A 23,091-nucleotide genomic window follows, 5' to 3' on the forward strand; every position below is an offset into this window, starting at 1 on the left:
CCGTTCGGGAGGAATACTTGTATTTGTAGATTTCTTTCCGGTCTGGTCACATGTCTCATAGTAGGGAATATATCCGCCAACCCGCAGTGTAGTAGCGTGGTGGATTAAGCTCTAATCCTTCTCCTACATGGAGAAAGTGGCCCATACCCAGTAGTGGGATATGAAATTCTGAATGGTGACTCGTGATCGTAACGAACTTAATCAACCTACAACTATTTCACAGGGATAAGTCCTTGTAAGAAATTTGTTAGAACATAAGTCAACACACCTCTCTAGTCAACTTATTGTTAGTATATAATGTGTCTACCCAAAGTAATGATCGCTATCGTATCATTATCAATATTAACAAGTAAAGTTTTTTGTTCTAAACTAGATCTACAAATACTAATATCTAGACTAAAAATAGAATAATAAAAAATGTAACTACATATTGTGAGAGGTCATAGAACCCTCGATTACAAGCATTAATAAAACTTTAGTCACCAATAGGTACTCTAGACTGGACATTGGTGTTATCAAATTAGCGTAACAATAATAAAAATTAAGATTAGATGCCATTATACTATTATTTATAGACAATTTATGTTACTATTTCAAATTCCACGCATAATATTGTGTGAATAATAGGTACATATGATTAAATTACGCTGATAAATATTTAAAAAAACTTGTATTTTTCTTTTCTTATTATCATATTATCTAGATAAATCGAACTTTTCATATGTCAACCCTCTCAGATATATGCACCGTACATACATATTTTTTTATACAACATTATTATTGTTATATATTATGACATTAAAATGTAAATAATTCTCTATAAATGAAAAAAAGAGGGCTCGTCCGGGATTTGAACCCGGGACCTCTCGCACCCAAAGCGAGAATCATACCCCTAGACCAACGAGCCGCTTGTCCAACATGAGTAAAAACCACTTAACATTCTACATAAAACCTTCGAAACGTAACGAAAGCAATTATATACATAATTATACAAACATAAAAACAATAGCTTTCATACGAACATTTTAAAGTATTCTTACAATTCTTTATTTGCACGTAATAAAATTTTACTACAATTTTTGATAGTATTTAGAAGGTTATATACATACTATACTATATAAGCATAAAACAATTTTCAACTTTATGTCACTAGTATTATGATTTAAATATCGTTAATATTATTATGTATTAATGGATCAAACTAAATGTTGATTATAAGTTAACAAATTAGGCCTTATCCGTAAATAGGTGAAGTGTGACAACATTACAAAGATAATACGAAAAAGAAAAATAAGAGAATATTATATGAAAATAATAAGCATTGATAATAAAATCGCTACTTTTACTTTTAGGTATGCGTAAAATGAGGCTTTGAGTTGTATTAAATTATGCCAACATAACTGTAAAGCGAGATCATTGACACTTGTACAAATTGGTGACTATAAATACTAGATTGTTTATGATATATTAATACATTATCTATATACATATATAAAAATCACGTGCATGATATTTTTTTTAATATACTATAACATTCACGCACAATCTTCTGTTCCTAAGGTAAGCAACTCAATGTTTGTGTTATAGGTAACAGCCGACTGATATAACTAAATATATTTTTTTTTATATAAATATACATGGAAATAATACATATATAAATACAAATATTACACCCAGACTCAGGCGGCAATCGAGCCCACAACCCGCGGAGCAGAAAGCAGGGCCACTAAAAACTGCGCCAACGGGCCAGTCCATATTTGAGTGTGTGTTTGTACGATTTTCGACAAAGCAACAAAGCCAGCCCTGCGGTCACCAATCCGCCTGCCCAGAGTGGTGACTTTGGGCAAAACACATGAGTTCACGTTATTTTTGGCGTAAACTTGTGAGGCCTATGTCCAGCAGTGAACTGTATCGGCTGTAACGATGATGGATTGTACGATTTTAATAAAATTTTGCACATATATGTAATTTTGTCCAACTTAAAATATAAGCTATATCAACTCCAAACAAGTTTTATTTATTAAAAACGATTTTTATAACTCATATATTCCGTGCACCGTGATCGGATTTCATCAGAATTGCAATCTTACTAATATTTAAAAAACCTTGATCATACCTACGGCGGTTACCTATCCTTAATCAATAGCGTAATAACCTGCACCGAATGTAACACGTGGTTCAATAAGTCCCGAGACTAAGTACTAAAAAAAGGTATTTTTTATAAAATTAATTTTTATTCATCAACATAGTCTCCTCCAAGAGCGATACAGTCCCTCCAACGCTTTTCTAACTTTTCTATCCCATGTGTGTAGAACAATTTGTCTTTGGCTTCAAAATAAGCCTCCGTTGCTGCGATAACTTCACAATTTGAGTCAAATTTCTTACCCTAAAGCATTTTTTTTGAGGTCTGCAAACAGCCAGTAATCGCTGGGGGCCAAGTCTGGCGAATAAGGGGGATGAGGAAGCAATTCGAAGCCCAATTCGTTAATTTTGGCCATCGTTCTCACGGACTTGTGACAAGGCGCGTTGTCCTGGTGAAACACCACTTTCTTTTTGTTCATGTGAGGCCGTTTGTCCGCAATTTCGTACTTCAATCGCTCCAATAAGCACATGTAATAGTCACTATTTATATTTTGCCCCTTTTCAAGGTAGTCGATGAAAAGTATTCCATGCGCATCCCAAAATATAGACGCCATAACCTTACCGGCCGATTTCTGAGTCTTTGGACGCTTCGGGCGACTTTCACCAGCCGCTCTCCACTCCGCTGCCTGCCGATTGGATTCCGGAGTGAAATGGTATATCCAGGTTTCATCCATTGTTACATACCGACGTAAAAAATCCTTTATATTATGATTCATCAGCGCCAAACATCGCTCTGAATCATTGATACGTTGTTCCTTTTGATTAGTTGTAAGCAAACGCGGCACCCACTTAGAAAAAAGCTTTTTCATGGCCAATTTTTTTATGTAAAATAGTGAAAACACTACCAGCTGAAATCTTCACTATCTCGGCTATCTCTCGCACTTTTACCTTCCGATCTTCCAATACGATTTTGAGGACTTGGTTAATATTTTGTTGAGTCACTGCTTCATTTGGACGACCTGAGCGTTCCCCATCATTGGTGTCCATGCGACTGCGTTTGAAGTCGGCATACCACCGACAAATGGTTGCTTTAGAGGGAGCTGATCCTGCATAGCATTTTATAAGCCATTGCTGTGCTTCAACGGTATTTTTTCCCATTAAAAAACAATGTTTTATCAACACGCGAAACTCGTTTTTTTCCATTGTATCGAAATTACAACCGTAGCGTCACTTAAATGTTTCAAAATCAATAATTTTATTGTTCCATTTTTAAAAATTTGACACATATTCTTGTATTGATAGCCAGTACTTTTTAAAAATCAAAAGAGTTTTTAATATATGCGCCATTTCCAGGTTAGTCTCGGGACTTATTGAACGATCTAGTACGTATGTTTAATACATTAGGTACATTTTTGTGTTTGATAGCTGGGCTTACTACTAAAAATGAACAAGAATTAGCACCAGTGTCGAAAATGGTGGCAATTTTGTCGTTGCTCTAATTATTAACTTAATTTCTACAGAGTTTAATGTAATTTATGGTAATTTTCAGCATTTTGAAATTTTTTTTTAGACGAAAACAAATCCATGCGGTGAAAATAAATTTACCTTTGCTAGAATTAGCTATACATATGATGACAATCATTGACCCTACAATTTATCCATATCACGAATATAACAACGCATTAATTGAAACTAATTCAATTAAATCAAGAAAATAATATCATAATGTGGTAATAAATCATCAGTGAAAGTGCATTAAGCCATTCGTGGATGTTATTATGCGAATGGCCGCAGCGTTAGTGATTTATTTATGACGTCAGAATGAGCTCCCACCACGTAATTAACCGCGGCCAGATCACTGTTTACAGGGCGTTCGGGATATTGTTTTGCTTTACGAATACGTATGGAGGTAATCGTTACAAGTCCATGAATAGCTTTTTTTAGCAATTTATTTAGGCATTGATGACGGATCAACTGCTGATCCATAGAGGATTACAATCACTATAATTCCTTTCAAATCAAGTGTAATAGAAAGGAAATGCCTAAAAAATTATATTCAGTTTGTAATGTTGAGTTTCCCTGTATTCGCGTCGCGTTGCATAGCTTTGGTTCGTTCTATATCGCGTACTATATTTAAGGCAACCTATAGTTACTTTATGTTCATATTTTTCATTGTCATATTCCACTGCCTCTGTTGTAAACCATGCATTTATTCATTTTTATTAATCAAATCTAATTTATTTATAAACATTCTGTATACGTACACTTATATAGATGGACGCGTAAATCATATTGAGCTAACTAGCGTTACGTTTTTATCGCCTAAAACCTGACATCGTTTTATCATAATCTATATAAAGTTATAAAAGTTAGTTATAATCTCTAGCCGGCTTAGCTCCGGCTTATTATGCTTACACTTCAAGAAGTAGCCTATAAAAAGTAAGTCTTAGAGAAAAATTGTGAAATTTATCAATTTTGTACTCGACACCATCAAATTACTCTACTTTTCTCACCCTTGTCTGTATTATGATATTTTGTCAATATACTTCTAAATGTATTACTTACACTGCTGGATAAGGAAATATTTTCTTTAAAGAAGAACGACAGAGTTTAGAATATCATCAGCTACATCTTCTACAATTCTTTTTAAATGTGTATTTATTGTGCTACATTATTTTCTGTCTTACTAAATAAAGGACTAGGGATTGACCTATTGGAAAATTGATAAAAACGTATAAAGTTATATTTCCCACACAATGAAAATTTCGATAGGAAAACGTTTTTTTATTTATTTATAAATCACGTTTTAAGCAATAAAGTGCGTGAGTCTTAACTGTCCTGTCAAGACATTTCCTTGAATGCCTACAGGCAAAGGTACCATCTAGTACTCGACGTTAAGAGATCATGATGAAATTAACAGTATTTCAGTAGCTGAAGAGCATCTTAATACATAAAAGGAGTATAATATAACACTGGAATCTATGATTTATAAGTATTCTAAGTATTTCGCTCTACGTTATACCTTAGTATTTACTACTACAATTAGCACTTCAAGTTGATTATGCGATGTATAAGCTGTACTTCTCTCTTTCATCTCTTTAGACAATTACCACATTAAACATTCTTGTATTGTAAAGTTGTATGTACAGAGAATCTTTTCATTACAATGAAAACAAAATACCATATTTCTAATCCACCGCTAATTCGTCTAAAGTTATAACCTTGTCACGTACTGATGTCATATCGTAATGAAATTAACTTCATGTTTTATTCATTTCACAGACGCTTGCCTACTTATCTCGAACTTTCCATACGGCGAGTCCGAACTTTATTGAATAACTGATGACCTTCCGACGAGGAGTTCCGGGCGACATTTACCTTGTCTCCGTAGAACAATACCTATTTAAGGAGTTGAAACTTCCAAAGTGGATTGATTTTAAATATATAAGAGGATTTGAAATTCAATTTCAATAATAAAGGAATTAATATCTCAATAGACCAAACATTAGGAAGTTTATGTAAAATTTTGTACATTAAAATAAATGATTGCAACGATGTAATATATTTCAGTTTTAATCAGTTCAATATTTAAAAAAATTATTATTAAAAAAAAATATTAGTTGAATTGGTTTTAGTTGTGTCAAATTTAGACACTCTATTTTGCAGACATTACACGAGATTCAAAAGATGAGCAATGACAGAGGCATGAATATTCGGTTAGTTAGGATTTTTTATATATTAGATAATTAAGGGGTAGATTTAGTAGACCCGCTACTCTCCAGTTAGGTCTGCATTTCTGTGTTGGAGTACAATAGGAGAAGTATGTGACAATTTTTCAGCTTGCCACAAATACCTACCTAAAAATTGGTACCAGTTCTCCTACTCAGGCATCATCAAGTGACACGTGAAAAGACTAACACAGTCTACTAATTATCTATTAGGTGTGATTAATTAACTGTGTTTAAATATGGAATCTATACAAATAAATAAAATTGTAGTGTCTGTTTGTAATATTAAAATGACCACTTATTACTAAATGCATATGGATGTATACAAGGTACATATACCAAAATAAGCTTTTTTACAATTTTTGTCCGTCTGTCTGTCTGTCTGTTTGTTCCGGCTAATCTCTGAAACGGCTGGACCGATTTAAACGGGACTTTTACTCTGATATAATACGGAGTAACTTAGGCTAGTTTTATTTTAAAAATTTATTTATTTTGTAACTCTGCAAACTGAGCAATATTTTTTTTAATTTCACACGGACGAAGTCGCAGGCACAGCTAGTTATTAATAAAATTAAGCTTTAAATATTAATATTTTATTGTTAAGCGTTGTCGGCAATTTTATAACGAATTAATTTATTAATGTTTAGATAAATTAATAAATGTACTCTTAACTTACGCGTGTATAGTGATCGGGGTGTGTAGCTGTCGGTCCCAGTTGTTATCATGTACACCTGATGACGATCGTACTCAAAGTAGGGAATATATCCGCCAACCCGCATTGGAGCAATGTGATGGATTAAGCTCTGATCCTTCTCCTACATGGGGAAAGAGGCCTATACCCAGCAGTGGGATTACTACAGGCTGAAGCGTTACGCGTGTATTTATTAGCAAACTTTGTTGATGTTTTGCAAATAAATAGCTTAAAGTATTTAAGAGGAGCAATTTCGTAATCTCTCCAGGGGCGCTAAAACTTGAAATCCGACTCTGTGCCCATCAAATTAGTTTTCCATTTATACCTTGGTCAGACTTAGCGCATTCTAGCATCGCGTAACTGTACTAAACTTTCTGTGCTTTATTAAAATGTTACCACATTGTCAAAAACTCGTTAGTACTAAATGTATGCAGGTTCTAATGTATTAATTAATGTATATTTTTTAATCCTGATGTCTACATTATTCTCTAAAAAAAATTATACCGCTTTATTTATCACCACTTTTTATAAAGACCATATAAAGTTAAAACTTAGATTACTATTATCAAAAACGTATCGTAATCATCAAATCCTGTAGAAAATAAAAGGGCTTTTTTAAAATATTGGTACAAAGTATGAAATTGATACTACTGTTTCATATTCTAAAGCTAAACACACACATAATTTATTTTACTGTATAAGGTGATAAGGACTAGGTATGTCAATGATTTCGTACTTTATTTGTATAGATTTGTAGAGAGAATAAATAATATCAAATTATGTTTTTGTTATGACAGTTTATTTAAAGCTTTATTTAAAATAATAATTAGTAATTTCCTCTTCACGTTAATACGAAGACACGCCATCAATTTTAAATATTTCGATCTTATAAATTATATGAAAACATAATCAAATTTAACCATTTAATAATTTGTATAAAAATACATATCGACGGGTCCTACGCATAAGGTCGTAACATGTTTTTTGAGCAAAATTGTATTTTTGTGTCATTAGAACAATAATAAACCGTATTTAAGATTCCTGAAGTCAGAATATTAATATCTTCTATAAATTATAAGTTTTTGAATTGCTAATAGTCTTAACATTAAAACGTTTCCGCGCATAAGGTCGCGCTGCTAGTTGCGATGATATGCTCCGATCTATTGGACGGTGTCCGGGTCATTAAGAGCATAGTACCGACGTCGTATGACAAGATCGGAGTCTCCATTTTTAATGTTCAAAATAATATTACTGTAAGTCAAATTTCTTTGTAGTTTTTGATTAATTTTAATTACTAACACTTATGCGATTATAAACCAATGTAATGAGTAATGTACGTTCTTCAAAGATTTTAAAATTAGACTTAAATAAGCATAACCTAAGCAGTAAAATAGTAACGACTGGTGACAATCTTGGAAATGGTAAGTTTTATCGAATATTACTTTTATTATTAATAAATGTAGTTAATTAGCTATATAAAATTATCAAACGAATAAACTATACTAGTTATAGATAGTGTTTAATAGGGCTTGACGAAAAATAATACGGTCCGGCGCATAACATCGGTTTGGCCATGTTACGACTGTATGCGCCGTAGACCACCACTAGCAATGTGCTAGTTACGACTTTATACTGCGCTACAGTTTTATTCTAGAAGTCGTAACTTATAGTTACGACCATATGCTTGGTTATCATTTAAGGATAATGAAGCGCACAAAGTCGTATCACAGTCATACGACTTTATGCTTTGTTTAGAAATAAAGATACGATTTTTTGCTTTTTCAATAAAGCTTATAAATCCATTTTTAATGACATTTTAGTTCAATTACAATTGGATGATTAATGTAGCGATTGTGCTTGTATAAAATAAGATTTTTGATTTCAAAATCACCGACGCTTAGGTGGTGGGTCTATTTCTCCTAATCGGCGTGGTGGTACCAAAACTATTGTCATTGTTGATCAAATGAAACAGGAAGTTTTAAAGTATGTCAAAACGTTTTAGCCCATTGAATCCCATTATTTGCGCAAAGATTCTACTAAATTTACCTAGACAGCGACCTTACATTCACAAAAATGTTTTCTTTATACAGTGAGTTGGTGTGCTACTGAAAATACAACGAAGAAAGCGACAAAGCTAAGAAAGTATCGTAATATAATAAAACAAAACTTTATTAATACCTCATTTCATAAACTGAAAAAGTATATCTTTAACGAATGCCATATATACTACACAAATAAAAATATAATGACTGAAGAAGATAAAAAAAAACAAGAAAATTACACGAGAAACCAGACTAAGACTAGAGAAATAAAGGAGAATGATAAAAAAGAAGCTATAGAGAGTGAACAAAAGAATAGTTATCGCGTGTTTTGATTATCAAAATATTTTATGTCTGTCCCCATCGCAATGTATGTTTATTTCATCATAAAAGAAATTTGTTAATTTATAATATTACTGTTTTTGATCTTGCTCGTTGTGCAGGTTATAGTTACATGTGGCCTGAGATTAATGACAAACACGGGACATGTGAAGTAGCAAGCTGTTTATCTAAGTTTATTGAAACTAAAGTTAATGATGGTGCCAAGGAATTCAGGTTTTAGTCCAACAGTTGTGTCGGTCAAAACAGAAATTATATTGTGTTTGCTTTATATACTTATGCAGCAAGAAAGTATGGTAAATGGTAATAACAATATTTCATACGTTTTTAGAGGGTGAGCATATACAAATCGAAGCGAATTCCGTTTACGCTTTAATTGAGAGAAATGTCAAAAATAAGCTTATATATATCCCTGCGCATTGTTTTATTTGATTGATTTATTTATTTTATACTTTATTGTACACCACAAATATATTACAAACAAAGCAGATAGTGAAGTACAATAGGCGGACTTATGGCTAATTAGCCATTTCTTCCAGACAACCCAGACTTAAAAAGGAAACCAATTATCAAAATTGGGTAGGTTGTGTAGATGTATAATAAACTTACATACAAATTTCTACATTCTAATACTTATAGAAAATACACAAATAAATGAGTGAATGAATAAAAATATAATATAATTATATTCTATCATAAACTTATAAAGTATGTAAGCAATTCGTTAATAATAAGATTTTTAACGTGTTTTTTAAAAGTCAATAGCGATTTAGCCTCCCTTATGGCTAAGGACAGACTATTCCATAACTTAATAGCCTGAACAGTAAAACACTGACTAAAGTACTTGGATTTATGTATGGCTAGTTCCAGCACAAGTCTTAAAAACTTGAACTTAAAAGCTTTAGTAAGATGGCCGGAAGTTAACCCTCCCCGTTATAATGTAATTGAAATGATGTGTAGAAATTCGGCTACAAATACAATAAACCAAAAAGCTAGGAGTGAAACTAGAGAAGTTCAGATAGTGTCGAGTAAACCCTATATTTTGAACTATCGTTATCACTTTAAAGATGAAAATAATATGAGAATCATCGAGAAGAAAAAATGAAAATATTTTAAATACAGAAGTTTTAGTTCCATGTTACACTGATCAATTATATCCAATTATATCTGCAAAATTTAATGATTTATTAAGTCTTTATCTAGGACGTACAATACTTCAAGAATTTCATAGTTTTTATCAACAGTTATCACACAGTGGCATTGGTGCAGAACAGAACAGTAGCCATTCATCTGACTAGTTTTCGTTTACTCATAAATAAATAAATATATTTGATTGTAAGATGTTTTTACTACTTATATTTATGTTAACCAGACAGAGGTTATTGCTTATTTCGTTATTTAAGGTTTCTTTAAGTTGATTATAAGCATTCCATCCATCCATCAGCCCTTACAAGTCAACTGCTGGACGTAGGTCTCCTTTAACGCTCGCCAGTCGCCACTCCAAATATAACTATTAACTGTTGTATAATAAAATGATATTTCGGATTATCATAACAAAATATAGATTTATTTGATTCACTTTTATTTTAATTGTTAGTGCAGCTAAAGACTGATTCTAGTTTAAAAATTTATTAACAACAAATTATATTTAATTATCAAATTAATGATTATCCTTCATATTTTTATGGATCAGTTTTAATTTTGTTTATTTCTTATATAAAAAAACTGTGGGGAACTAAGAAAATCTAATAATAATTATTTTAAAAAGTTGATTTTAGCTGAAATTTGTGATTTTTGTTCACCACGTAGCTTCTTACGACCCATTTCTTAGAGATATTATAAGAGATTACACGGAGCATAACGTCGTAACTCAAACATACGACTTTATTCACAAAGTTAATAACAACCTGATCGAAAGCATAAGGTCGTAACAACAAGATACGACGTTTCTGCAATAAGTATAAAGTCGTAAGTAACTAAAATGAGTTATTTTTGTGTAAATATTAATTTTTATTTCATTTACAGTTTGGCATTATATTTTTAAGCGAATTATTGATCATATAAACTAGAAACACTGATCAAAGATGTATCTGAAACGAACTTTAGCAGTGACGGTAATAGAAATGGCTCTCCTGTAAAAAACGTTTTTATGTATTACGACCTTATGCGTAGGACCCGTCGATATAAATTTTTGTTTCTTTCATATATTTTCATAAATATTATCCTCTACATTTTCTGACAATCGCATTAAAATCTTTGCTTGACATCAGTGTTGTGATAGCTTCAGGGTTAATGCACTTCTATTAAGATATTCTAGACTACGTGATCTTTTATAGCCTATATCTATCAAAGCTTTCGAAGTCGCAAAGGTTTTTAGAATTAACTTTGTAGACCCTGTGCCAAACAAATTCTACAGGTTTCCAAAATGTTTAGTATAGTCTTCATTGTAATTCAATATGCACTGTACTATACATATATTGAAAAACTGTAGAGCTATCAAACCTTTATAAGTACAAAATTTCAGAAAAAGAAATCAAAAAGCTATGAGAAAAAAATAATATTATTATTATTTGATTATGAAATTTGATGATGAATTGTTGCTCACCGAACAGAACACGTGTGCATTTATCATTTTGTCAAACTATTTCATGTCTTTCTTCTAATTCGAGTTGAGATCATATCAGATCGTCTGTGGAAGCCAATCAGCTAGTTTTATTGCCGTTTTGCTATGCATTGCTGGTCGGAACGTTAATTTCGAATTTTATGTACCTAATCGTAAAAAGGGATTAGATTTTTATTGAGAACAATGAAAAAATAATTATTCCATGAACGTTGTAATTAAAATTTAATTTTCTTTTTATTTATAGTATACTGTTGTAATAGATAAAACAATACGAAATCAAATAACATCAAGTGGATTTAGTACACGTTAAATTTACTAATATTATGTACCAGATAATGTCAAAATTGTATCTAATGTAAAGATTAATTAGAGAAATCCGCTGATCCAAACAGATTGGAAATACATATTTGTAAATAAATACATAATTAGTTATGTTACTTACATTTATATTGAGAATACGTTGGAAACTAAAATTGAATTAACTTTGAAAAATCTTTAAATTTTATTTTTTGGAATATTTTTAATAGCAATATTTAAAAAAAAAATATACAGAATAAGTCACTAACACTTGCATCGTATCCATTTATAAAAACATGTACCATTATTGTTTGTATGTAACGTGTTGAAATAAACACATCTTATCTGGCAATGATTCGAATTGTCACAGCACTCCTTTAAAGCGATAGCAATAAAGTGTTGCCATAAACAACAGCCGCATCTGGCGTCCTGCGATATGTCTTAACGATGTGCTATAACTTCTTGTATCTAAGGCCGCGATGTTTGTTAGGTGGAAGCAAGAGCGCGAATTAATATTATGTTAAGGAAAGGAACAAATTATTATCTTCACTTAATCTAGCTGGATATAGGATGAAAAGATAACTTTTGTTACTTTGACTAAAGTAGAGTAAAGTAATTTAGGCTTTCCGACTAACCGTATAACTCAAACCTGTAGTGGCTTGTTTCAATCTTTCTATAAAATACATGTAACACATGTTACGAAAACTGTGAATTATATAATAAGAACCAACCCGTAGTGGAGCAGCGTGGTGGATTAAGCTCCAATCCCTCTCCAACGTGAAAAAAGAGGCCTATACGCAGCAGTGGGGTGATACAGGCTGAATGCAAGAATAAGAAGAACGTAAAAATAATTGAAATATCAATTTCAACACAGTTACATTAAAAGTAACTAAGAAAAGTAAATTTTATTTTACTTATGATAAAAATAATAAAATGTCAAAATACCAATATAATTTATATATGAAGATTAATAGTGACAAAAATGTATACATTATTACTATTAGTATCAAATTAGTATGTCATCACGATATTTAACGTTACCAATATTGATCTATCACAGCACATTTAAGTAAAATTAAATGTCATTGTTTCGTGATGTTTACGCGAGTTTCACTCATTATAGTAAAACAACTTTTTCGGATTTTATCGCGGGAGGTTCTCCCGTGATCATGGTTGCTGTAAAGTATCCGAAACGTCGGGCATTTAAAAACCCTAATAAACCGCGATAAAATCCGAAAAAGTCGTTTTATTATAAGCAAATGTCATTAAAAAGTCGGTACGGCAATAGGAATTTAAATTGTGTTCCGCGCTCGCTTCCGCTTGATCAATGTAATCGTAACATCATTTGATATGTTACAATAATATTTATAATTAAAATGTTTATCAAGATATTGAAATTGTTTAACACATTTCATCACATAGTTACAGTTAAATCAAATGTTTTAGCTTTCTGATAAGTAAACCACATTTGTAATAATTAGTATTATCAGAATGAACGTAATAATTAATTAACACGTAATACAAGATAACTTGCACGACTTTATTTAATGCTATGAGCAGGACCGAGATAAAATAGAACATGACTTTCTGTGATGATTATATTACTTTGCGAAAAAAACATCAAAAATCAGAGGGTTTGAAACTTTGAGAGTGGCAAGTCTTAAGACATAAATGTTCAGCTTTATAGCTGTAAAACAAATAACATTTAAGCGTTTCGACTGACCACAATGTAGGTCCTATTACAAATATATGTATTTGTAAAATATACGTAGATTTCTGCTAGAACAAAAACTTTAGAAGAAATATGAATAAAATACTTACAAATTAAAATATTTTACGGAATAGTAATTATTATTAATGAACTACATGTGCCCCGAGGTTTCACATGCATTCCTCGCTAAGTAGCCTATCCAACATAGAAAGAGTTTTTCAATTCGAACCAGTAGCTTCTAAAAATACCACGTTTAAACAAACAAACAAATTTTTCAACTTTATAATACCTATTAGTATAGATTTAGTGACAAACATATTTCTACCACAAATTTCCAAAATTCCACACCGGCATTCTTATACGAATATTCCAGAATCTGAATGTGGAATGAAGCTAATTCCACAGGTAAAATCATTCCTAAACAAACAGAACACCGTTTAAATTTCGAATATATTTAACATTTAGCTGAGAATTTCATAACAACATATCCCCATATGAATCGTGTGCATGTTACTATTGTAATTTGTATAGAAGTCGTACAACATTCCGCATAACTCGCGGTTACTCTAATACGCGGTGGACAATGGTATCGCATGCATGGCATTCCTGTACAGGTGGACAATACTAACAATTAATGCGGTCGTGACGTCATATTTACACAGGGACGAATTTAAAAATTTCCATACATATGTATCATTTGTTTATAATTTCGAGAACAGTAGATTATGTTGTTTCATGTTTTCGTTTGTATATATACATGTTTGCTGTGTTATATATAAGACACATCTCGCAGATTTACTCATATGATTTTGTTAGGGTAAAATTTCATCATTAAAACTTTACAGATCGTGCACTATTAAGTAATTACTCATGTTGTTCAAATGTTTATATAATAACTATACTGTATATAATATAGCATATAACCTTTCAAAAAGGCCCGTAAGCTTTCATACACAATATGAATCCTAATTGAATCACTTGATCTTAAGATTAGGATGTTGAACGTAACAAACAAACTCATCAGCTTTGTGGCATTAAGTATAGATAAACACGAGCTTAAGTACGGCCCTGATAATTATATTAATTAGGGTGAGCACACGCGACTGATTTCACAATTAGTCTTTTTAATTTCCCTTCTAATGTAACGTGTATTTTAATCTACAATTACATTTGTAACTTAAAGTGCCAACCCTAATTTGTTTATGTACATACTTTGTGCCATTATGTTACGTACGTTTTGTTTTATGTAAACAATAAGATCAGTTTCTTTGAAGATATATGTATTTTAATTATCTCCTTCAGCAGCCCCTAATAGATTGAAAATTATAATTTACAGGTTTTGAATACACTATATAAACATCCAGACTGCGATAACTATCTATGTCCGCGCTTCATCCTGTAGTAGGAGAAGGATTAGAGAAATTGAACCCGCAATCGTCGGTGTTTAGGCGCCGGTGACACGGCACACGCACAATTACACCAGAGCGGTCGTCAGTCATCAAACTTCTATATAATTCATACCAATGTTTGACATAAGCGGGATCGAACCAGCTGCTGCTAATACAAAAACCATAAACCGCTACGCCAACGATACCCTTAAAATCAATATAAAACATTTAGCAGATGTTCTTGATTCCACTTAAAAAGGGGTCAATGCACTTGTCCCCAAACTTAGCGATCATTTTTATGAGTGTTTACATTAATTTATGACCGGCCGTGTCCACAACGCTTACGACTAATTTCGTGACTTTTTGGACATTAAGGGGAAAAATAGACATTCATTTTTATAATAGGGAAAGTTTATCCAAAACGAAAGCGGAACGCTAAGGCTCAAGATTTTTGTCTTAATTAATAGTATCATAACTACGTAATTTGGTCATTCTCTTTCTCTTATAACGTTTTCTCTCATGACGTTAGTCCTATAGAATACTTTAAAGTCCCATAAACTGTTATATGTAATATTAGCTGACTCGGAAAACGTTGTCTTGCCGCTAAACGCTATTTAGAAATAGGAGTTGGTGGAAGAAGTGTGAAAATTTAGGGTTGTATGTATTTTTCAACGCCAAATCATAATAAAATAAAAAATAAATAATTTATCTAAAAATTTAAAAAATAAATAAATTGGGGTGGACTACCCTTAACATTTAGGGGGGCGAAAAATACATGTTGTTCGATTCTCAGACCTACCCAATATGCACACAAAATTTCATGAGACGATTCTCAAGCCGTTTCGGAGGAGTTTAACTACAAACACCTCGATACGAGAATTTTATATATTAGATTTAGCATTGACACGCGCTAATCTTGAGAGCTATTACCTAGATTGATTTTACAAATTATATTATACTAGGAAGCTTAGAAGCTTATAAGGAAGCTTAGAAGAGCTTTGAGAGCTTTATTTGGAAGTTTTAAAAGAATAACTAATAATAAGCTAGATTTTCGCTTTGAGACATCTTTTTATTGAAGTAGATCACAGCAGGAAGCAGCAGAGGTAGCCTAACAAAGATTCAAATCTAGATAATAATGCTTTAAAGTAGAGGTTTTTTGGGGGGAGTAAGATGATCAGAACTTCTGGAGAGGTTCGATGCTTAGAGCAGACGTATCTTGTCTAGCCAATAAGGAGCACTATTTAATTTGGTGTATTTGTTCGGAAGTAATGAGTGGACATACATTTCGACGATTAATATGTATTTATATGTAATAGTGGCCACCCAGTGGTCGAAATTTACCATATATAATTTAAATTATAAGTTTGAACTTTATTAAGGTTCTTTTGTCAAAAACATGGTAGTGTATATAATGTTTTTTTTTTATATAATGTATTTTTTATGCATAATTTAAAAAAAAACTATTCTATGTATAAACAATAAGTGTGCGAAATTTCATTCTCCTTTTATAAGGGGGTACAAAGTACTTCTTGCTTCACGTCTTAATATATATTACAATAATCGTAAGGCAGCTTTTAAATAGACAAATTTAGTATGCTACTCGGTTAGAACTCTTCTCCTATCACAACTGAACAATATACAACGGCGTCAGAACTCTACGCTACTACGATCAAGTAAAACCACGAGACATGACTAAATCTATCCGTTATCAGTGTGAACACGATTCAGACAAAGACAAGTAGATGTATGTAAGAGGCATTGACAGAAAACTTCATAGAGGCGTAGTATATACAAAATTTGAGTTTTTTCGAATAATAATAATTGCCAGAGATATTATATACGAGTGTATATATATATTTATGTGTTTTATATATTTTTTAAATATATTATATAATAATTGCCTAAGAATATGTTATATATGCCTGACATATTTATATATGAAACAATATATAATTCACATACAACAAACTAATTACTAGCTAATTTTTACTATATTATATTTCTTTTTTATGTACTGTTTACACTATACCTTATTTAAACGTTGACGACCACAGTTTAACTTTTGTGCTATTTTTTTTCTATGATGTATAAACTTATACCTATTCCAAATAAATAAAATATGAAGTGTGATTTTATAGACAAGTAAGGAACAAACAGACCACTGAAGTCTGATGATTATCACCGTCCAAGAATATTAGCAGCTTCAGTAGCTACAAAACAGTTATTCAAAGATGAAGAACAAGTTTTTCCCCTTTTCTTTTTGAGTTTCTCACAAATATAAAGTTTGTTATTAAACCTTATTTGAATTAGTCGTAGTTAGTAGTTTAGTTTATATAGGATGTAACGAATTTACTTTAGTTACGTAATAACATATTGAATATCTATTTAATCCTATTCTTATTTTAAATTAGTGTTATTTAACTTTACATGCTCAACAACCGCTCTGGTCTAGTGGTGCGAATAGTCGCCTAAAACACCGACGGGTTACGCGGTCGATTCCTGCTTGAAATAGTGTACAAATATTACTTTCTCGTTTCGGTGTCTGTCCTTGTGGGTCTCCCCACCGTGCCTTGGAGAGCAAATTAAGCATCGGTCCCGGTTGTTATCATAAATACCTGATAAGCGATCGTTACTCACAGTAGAGAACATATCCGCCAATACGCAGTGGAGCAGCTTGGTGGATTAAACACCAATCCTACTACCCGGAGATAGAGGCCCATGCCCAGCAGTGGGATGTTACAGGCTGAATACGAACATTACATTAGTTATTTATTATAGTCACCTAAAATTGTACTAAGTTTAAAAAAATAAATTCAAACTCAAAAAAAAACATATTTAACGTTTGACATATTTATACTTTCTTCATTTAAATCATCATGGACACAAACTTTTAACTAGCACCCAGACGAGCAGCGTGGCATCGTTAGGTCTAGCTTAATTGAAATTAACTCTATAATTAAAGATTTGCAAGCAGCTACCTACGTTAATTATATTATTTTAATCATTATGTTATACTATTACAGTAAGATTATTTAATATAATGTCACCAAGTGTATACCAGCTATATTTAAGCCAAAGTAAATTGTATATCAAACATAAAGCTGTATTTAGACGAGTGAATTCAACATATCCAAGCAAACAGAAACAGTTCAGCGTAATGAGACGGAACCGTGTGCGCGTGACGGTACGACTTTATTATTTGATAGGTTTACGTCGTATTTGTTAAGCGGTGATATACTGTACGATGACAAACTACATCTTTTATAATAAAATTGGATTGATAGGATAGCGCTGTATTAGCTATGCTGTGTTTAGTTATACAACATCGAACTCTACCTTTTAATTTAAAAATTTGTTGGTCTAAACCAAGTAAATGACAGTAAGTCTTTTATAAAAAAATTAAATAAATTCTTATATTCTTATTCTCTTTTCATTTTACATTTATATTTTAATTTAAAGACCCCCCCCCCTCCCCCCGAAACCGTTTATTGCGGCGGAATTTATTTACGGCTAATTTAAATAATCTGTTTTTGATTTTGCTTATAATTTTTTATATATATGAAAAAGGAGGCAAAAAGCATACGGCCTACCTTATGGTAAGCGGATATCGTAGTCTATAGGTGCTTACAATACCATAAGCATCGCAAGTGCGTTGCAGACCAAGCACCGACCTCCAACAGGAGCACTGGCCACTTTACACGTCACAGGAGTAGAATTCTACTAATGCAATACCAGACGGTTTGCTCAGATTTTGTGCAAAATATTTTCTGCTCTGTCTTAGTCCCTACCTCCACCTACATCAGTAAAGATTGATAGATATGATTTCGACATAGTCTATGGTGAACAATGTCAGAGCGGTAGAGAAATATTATTAAAACAGACTTTTAGTATAATTTAATTTCATTCGAAAAGTTAAAACAAATCACAACTGAAGCTAATCCGTTGACACAACAATTGAGACTGCGTTAATTCCAATTAACTTACAATTGCCAATAATTTAACGCAATTTACATTCGATGGTTTCGAGGGCTCTTGACACTTATTGAATTTGTTCTCGCAGTATATATCGGAAACCGTGATGTCTGGTGCTTGGAGAGGTCTACATCCAGCAGTGGACTACAATAGGCCGAACAAACTGAGTGACTGACTCAGTATAATCAAAATCAAAAACAGCTTTATTCAAATAGACCCTAAGAACACTTTCGAATCGTCATTTTACAAATTAAAACTTTAAAAATAAATTATTATATTTGTAGAAGTAAAGCTACCACCGATTCGGAATGTAGGTTCTGCAGAGAAGTATCGGCAAGAAACTCCGCAATTACTCTTTTGAAAAATAATATATAAACTGTGTTTAGTACAAAATTAGTAACATGTTGCATTAAATACAGCGTCACTAAGTCCACACATCTTTATCAAATATGTAATCCTGAGCCGAGTTATTACTTATTAGCTTTATCTATTTTTATTTTTTTTTAATAAAAACTTTAAATTTATGTTGAGACTATAGGAAGCTATCCATTTTGAGGCGAAAATAAGTTTTAATAGCTTAAAATGATGGGGGCAATCATGATAAGCTCTGATTTCAAAAAACTAATTTTGTATTTTGTTTTTATGAATAGTAAATAAAAATCATCTAGACATCTTCATATACATACTTGCATAATACGTGATGATGAATGAACTATAGTCATAATGACATTTTATGAGCTTCTAACGCAAATAATATAAATATGAAATCTTTCAAGATGAAGAGATAGCCTAATTTCCTCAGTACTGGCGCACACGTGGTCACAATATTTACATTGAGCACGCACGCTGCATATTTAACTCTACTTCATGGGTAATTCTGGTGAGGGTCTTCATAAAGTGGTGGAAAACTATGACCGACCTTTCTGGCTGAATTAATATTCTCCATTAAGTTTACTTTGGTTAATGAAGCGGTTACTTGAGGGTAGTTTTAAAATTCTATTCTTGCCTTTTTACCTTGGCCTATTGGACTGTACGATTTAAGCCTTTCACATTAAAAATAAGCATTGAAATAAGAAGTTACGTGTAATTAAATTCTTATAGTTGTGTTAGATGAGTGGTAAAGCTTTAACTACAATTTGAAATAAAAAGGTTCATAATCAACGCCCAATAGGGTTTTCCCCTGTTCCGAGGATCCAAAAACGCATTGTCTAAAAATAATGGAATAAGAAAGCATTCCTCTAGCAATCCTTTTAGATTTCTATAGAGGCTGCAATCAGGTCTTTAAGAAACGTGTAGGTCGAATCTACCTACAGATCTATCAGCCGCCCCCGCAAATAAATGCACTTTTGTTGCAGGTTGCAGGTGTTTATGAACAAAGATTCACTGGCTATCAGATGTAATATCATTTCACTTGTATGTTATGCAAAATGCAGCCAACTAAAGTCAAAGTATGATTTTTGCTCACTCAATAAGAACAAAATGTGTGTAGTTAATAGACAATAGTCAATATTATTAACCGACTTCAAAACGGAGATGGTTCTCAATTTGATTGTATTTTTTAAAACCTGATATTATGAAAATAGAACTTTATTTTAAGAGTGGGTAATATTTAAACGTTTAAAACGCAAGATAAGTACGTATTCAGTTTGGCGAAAGCGTAAAAGTTGAGTGAACCAGTAAAATTTGAAATTCAAAGGAACACACCGAGTCCCACGAATGATAGCGCATTCGAAATTATGCTCTTAACATTGCAAATGTCCATCCTACAACGTGACTTACTAACAGTAGGTCGTTTACTGATTTTAAATATTTAACAATTTGACGTAATCAAGCACTTTGTATAAGTTTCTAGGCAATTCCAGTCACTATGAACACTTGATTCTACGGGATTTACCGCGATTAGTATTAACGCGGTAATTCCCGCAAACCAAGTGTGCAAATTCTCTATACTTATAAAAGAAATTGTAACAGGTTCAACTCTCAATCGATTTAAAAAACCGACTGTCCCTTTGGCATAGTTGGTAGTGATTACTTTTCATTCCTGCGCTGAATCGGGTTAATTATACATTTAGCTGACAGGATAAGTTCACAATGACACAATAATTTTTTTATTCATTATTATTATATAAATAAATCGATATGTTTTATTTATTTCTTACGAATACAAAAAAGAAATGGTCTAGTTTTGTGCAGTCTTATATTTATTTATGTATACTTTATTGTTACACCACAACTACATTTTAAACAATAAACACATAAAAAAAATATTTACAGACTGTGAAGTACAATGGGCGGACTTATGGCTATTTAGCCATTTCTTCCAGACAACCCAGTCTTTTCTAGTGATTCGTTTTTAGTTCTATAAATATATTTTTTATCTGTAAGTTTGTTCTAAAAGTAAATCATGTGCCTTCATAAGCAGGCTTATACGTAAAACACAAGAACTAACCTAACTTAAGAACAGATGACAGTGTAGTCTAAACAAAAAATAAATAAATATTGTATTTAGGTAGGTATAGTAAATCATAAAATGGATGATTCATTGTTGAAGCGAAACTTCTTTACAATCGTTGTGATTTGTAACTGATGAAACGAAAGTGCGTCACCATAAAGAAATAAGTTCATAAATTTATAGATGAGAATACACAGTATTTTATATTCTCGATGAAACAAATCTCTCGTAGGCTACTTCTCAGATGTTTCACTTCTGCCGTGTGTGAATTGCACACACTTTTTATTTAAACTTCTACTATTTCACTACATTTCTGCTCAATTGTGAAAGCGTATATCGTTATTTTAATGCTTAAAATATACTCCTATATTCTCTGGTACAGATAATTTCCTTACCTTTTAAATATTAAAAGCAAATTTGCTTGTACGAAGGTTCAACACGTGAAGTATTTTTAGAAAGGGCTGTTTTTGAAGGGTGTAACTATGATATTGTATTTCTAAGTAAAGTCAATTTAATGTATTAAAAATTTGATGATTTCACTTTAATAACTACAGCTACTCTAATAAAAAAAAATTGTTTTCTTGAAATAATTGTTTTTATTTACTTTTTAATGAAAAAAAATATATAAATCAGTAAAAAATAAAGTAGATCAAATAGCCTTAATAATTAAATAACTCATAAAATATTATTTTATTCATATTTTAAGATAAATAGCCAGTCTGGATTAAATCGCTAAGAATTAAATAGGTATTTTTTTTAGAAAGAAGAGAAGAGAAAGATCCATAAGCTTCGCTTCAGCCTGTAATATCCCACTACTGGGCATAGGCCTCTTTCCCCATGTAGGAGAAGGATCAGAGCTTAATCCACCACGCTGCTCCAATGCGGGTCGGCGGATATATTCCCTGCTATGAGTAACGATCGTTATCAGGTGTACATGATAACAACCGGGACCGACGCCTCAACGTGCTCTCCGAGGCACGGTGGAGAGACCCATAAGGACTGCAAAAACACCCAGACCATGCTAAACACCTGTATGGCCAATACAAATGTTTGTCATGTGCGGGGATCGAACCAGCGCAACTGGTACAATCCATGGCTGTAACCGTTGTGCCAACGCGGCGAAAGATCCATATTATATTTTAAATTTATGAAGTATATGAAATTAAAACATTATGAATTTAATAAAATATTGTATATGTTACAGTCAGAACTCTTAACCAGTCAAAAGTACTATTGACTAGCGAAATCAGTCAAAAGTACTTTTGACTGGACAAGTTGGTCAAAAGTGGTTTTGACTGAAAATTATTGGTTATTAGTACTTTTGACTGCAAATTTGCGGTTAAAAATACTTTTGACTGACGCTCTCCGTCAAAAGTATTTTTAACTGCAAAAAAGCGTCAGTCGAAAGCACTATTAACTCGTTAGATGTAAATAAATTTAGTCAAATGACCCTGATAAATCATAATAAATTTATGCCCGCGATCTTTTTGCGACTGCATGTCAATCAGATCGACTTGGCAGCGGCTGTTAATTTCAGTGTGCAGGATCGGTATCTAAACCTGACCCATCCTTTTCTTGCTTTTCTTCCTTTGGCATACTTCGCACATTGATAAATATATATTAATCATTTCTTTTGTAACATTAGCGTACTTTTTTGCCGTTTCATTCTTAAGTCTATCGCGACCACCATGCCCTATAGAAATATAAGCAGCATCAATAATGTCGTAGATTTCCTCAGCCGGCAAAAATATTTGACAGGTTCTGTGTTT

At 32.1% G+C, this 23,091-nt stretch overlaps 1 non-coding gene across 1 annotated transcript; it reads right to left on the bottom strand.

Moving 5' to 3' along the window:
• Window positions 1-835: 835 nt before the first annotated feature.
• Trnap-ugg lies at window positions 836-907 on the bottom strand. The gene has a single exon. It is a non-coding gene; the product is annotated as a tRNA-Pro (tRNA).
• Window positions 908-23,091: the final 22,184 nt, after the last annotated feature.

Source organism: Melitaea cinxia, chromosome 26, assembly GCF_905220565.1.
Source record: "Melitaea cinxia chromosome 26, ilMelCinx1.1, whole genome shotgun sequence".
NCBI classification, from domain to species: Eukaryota; Metazoa; Arthropoda; class Insecta; order Lepidoptera; family Nymphalidae; genus Melitaea; species Melitaea cinxia.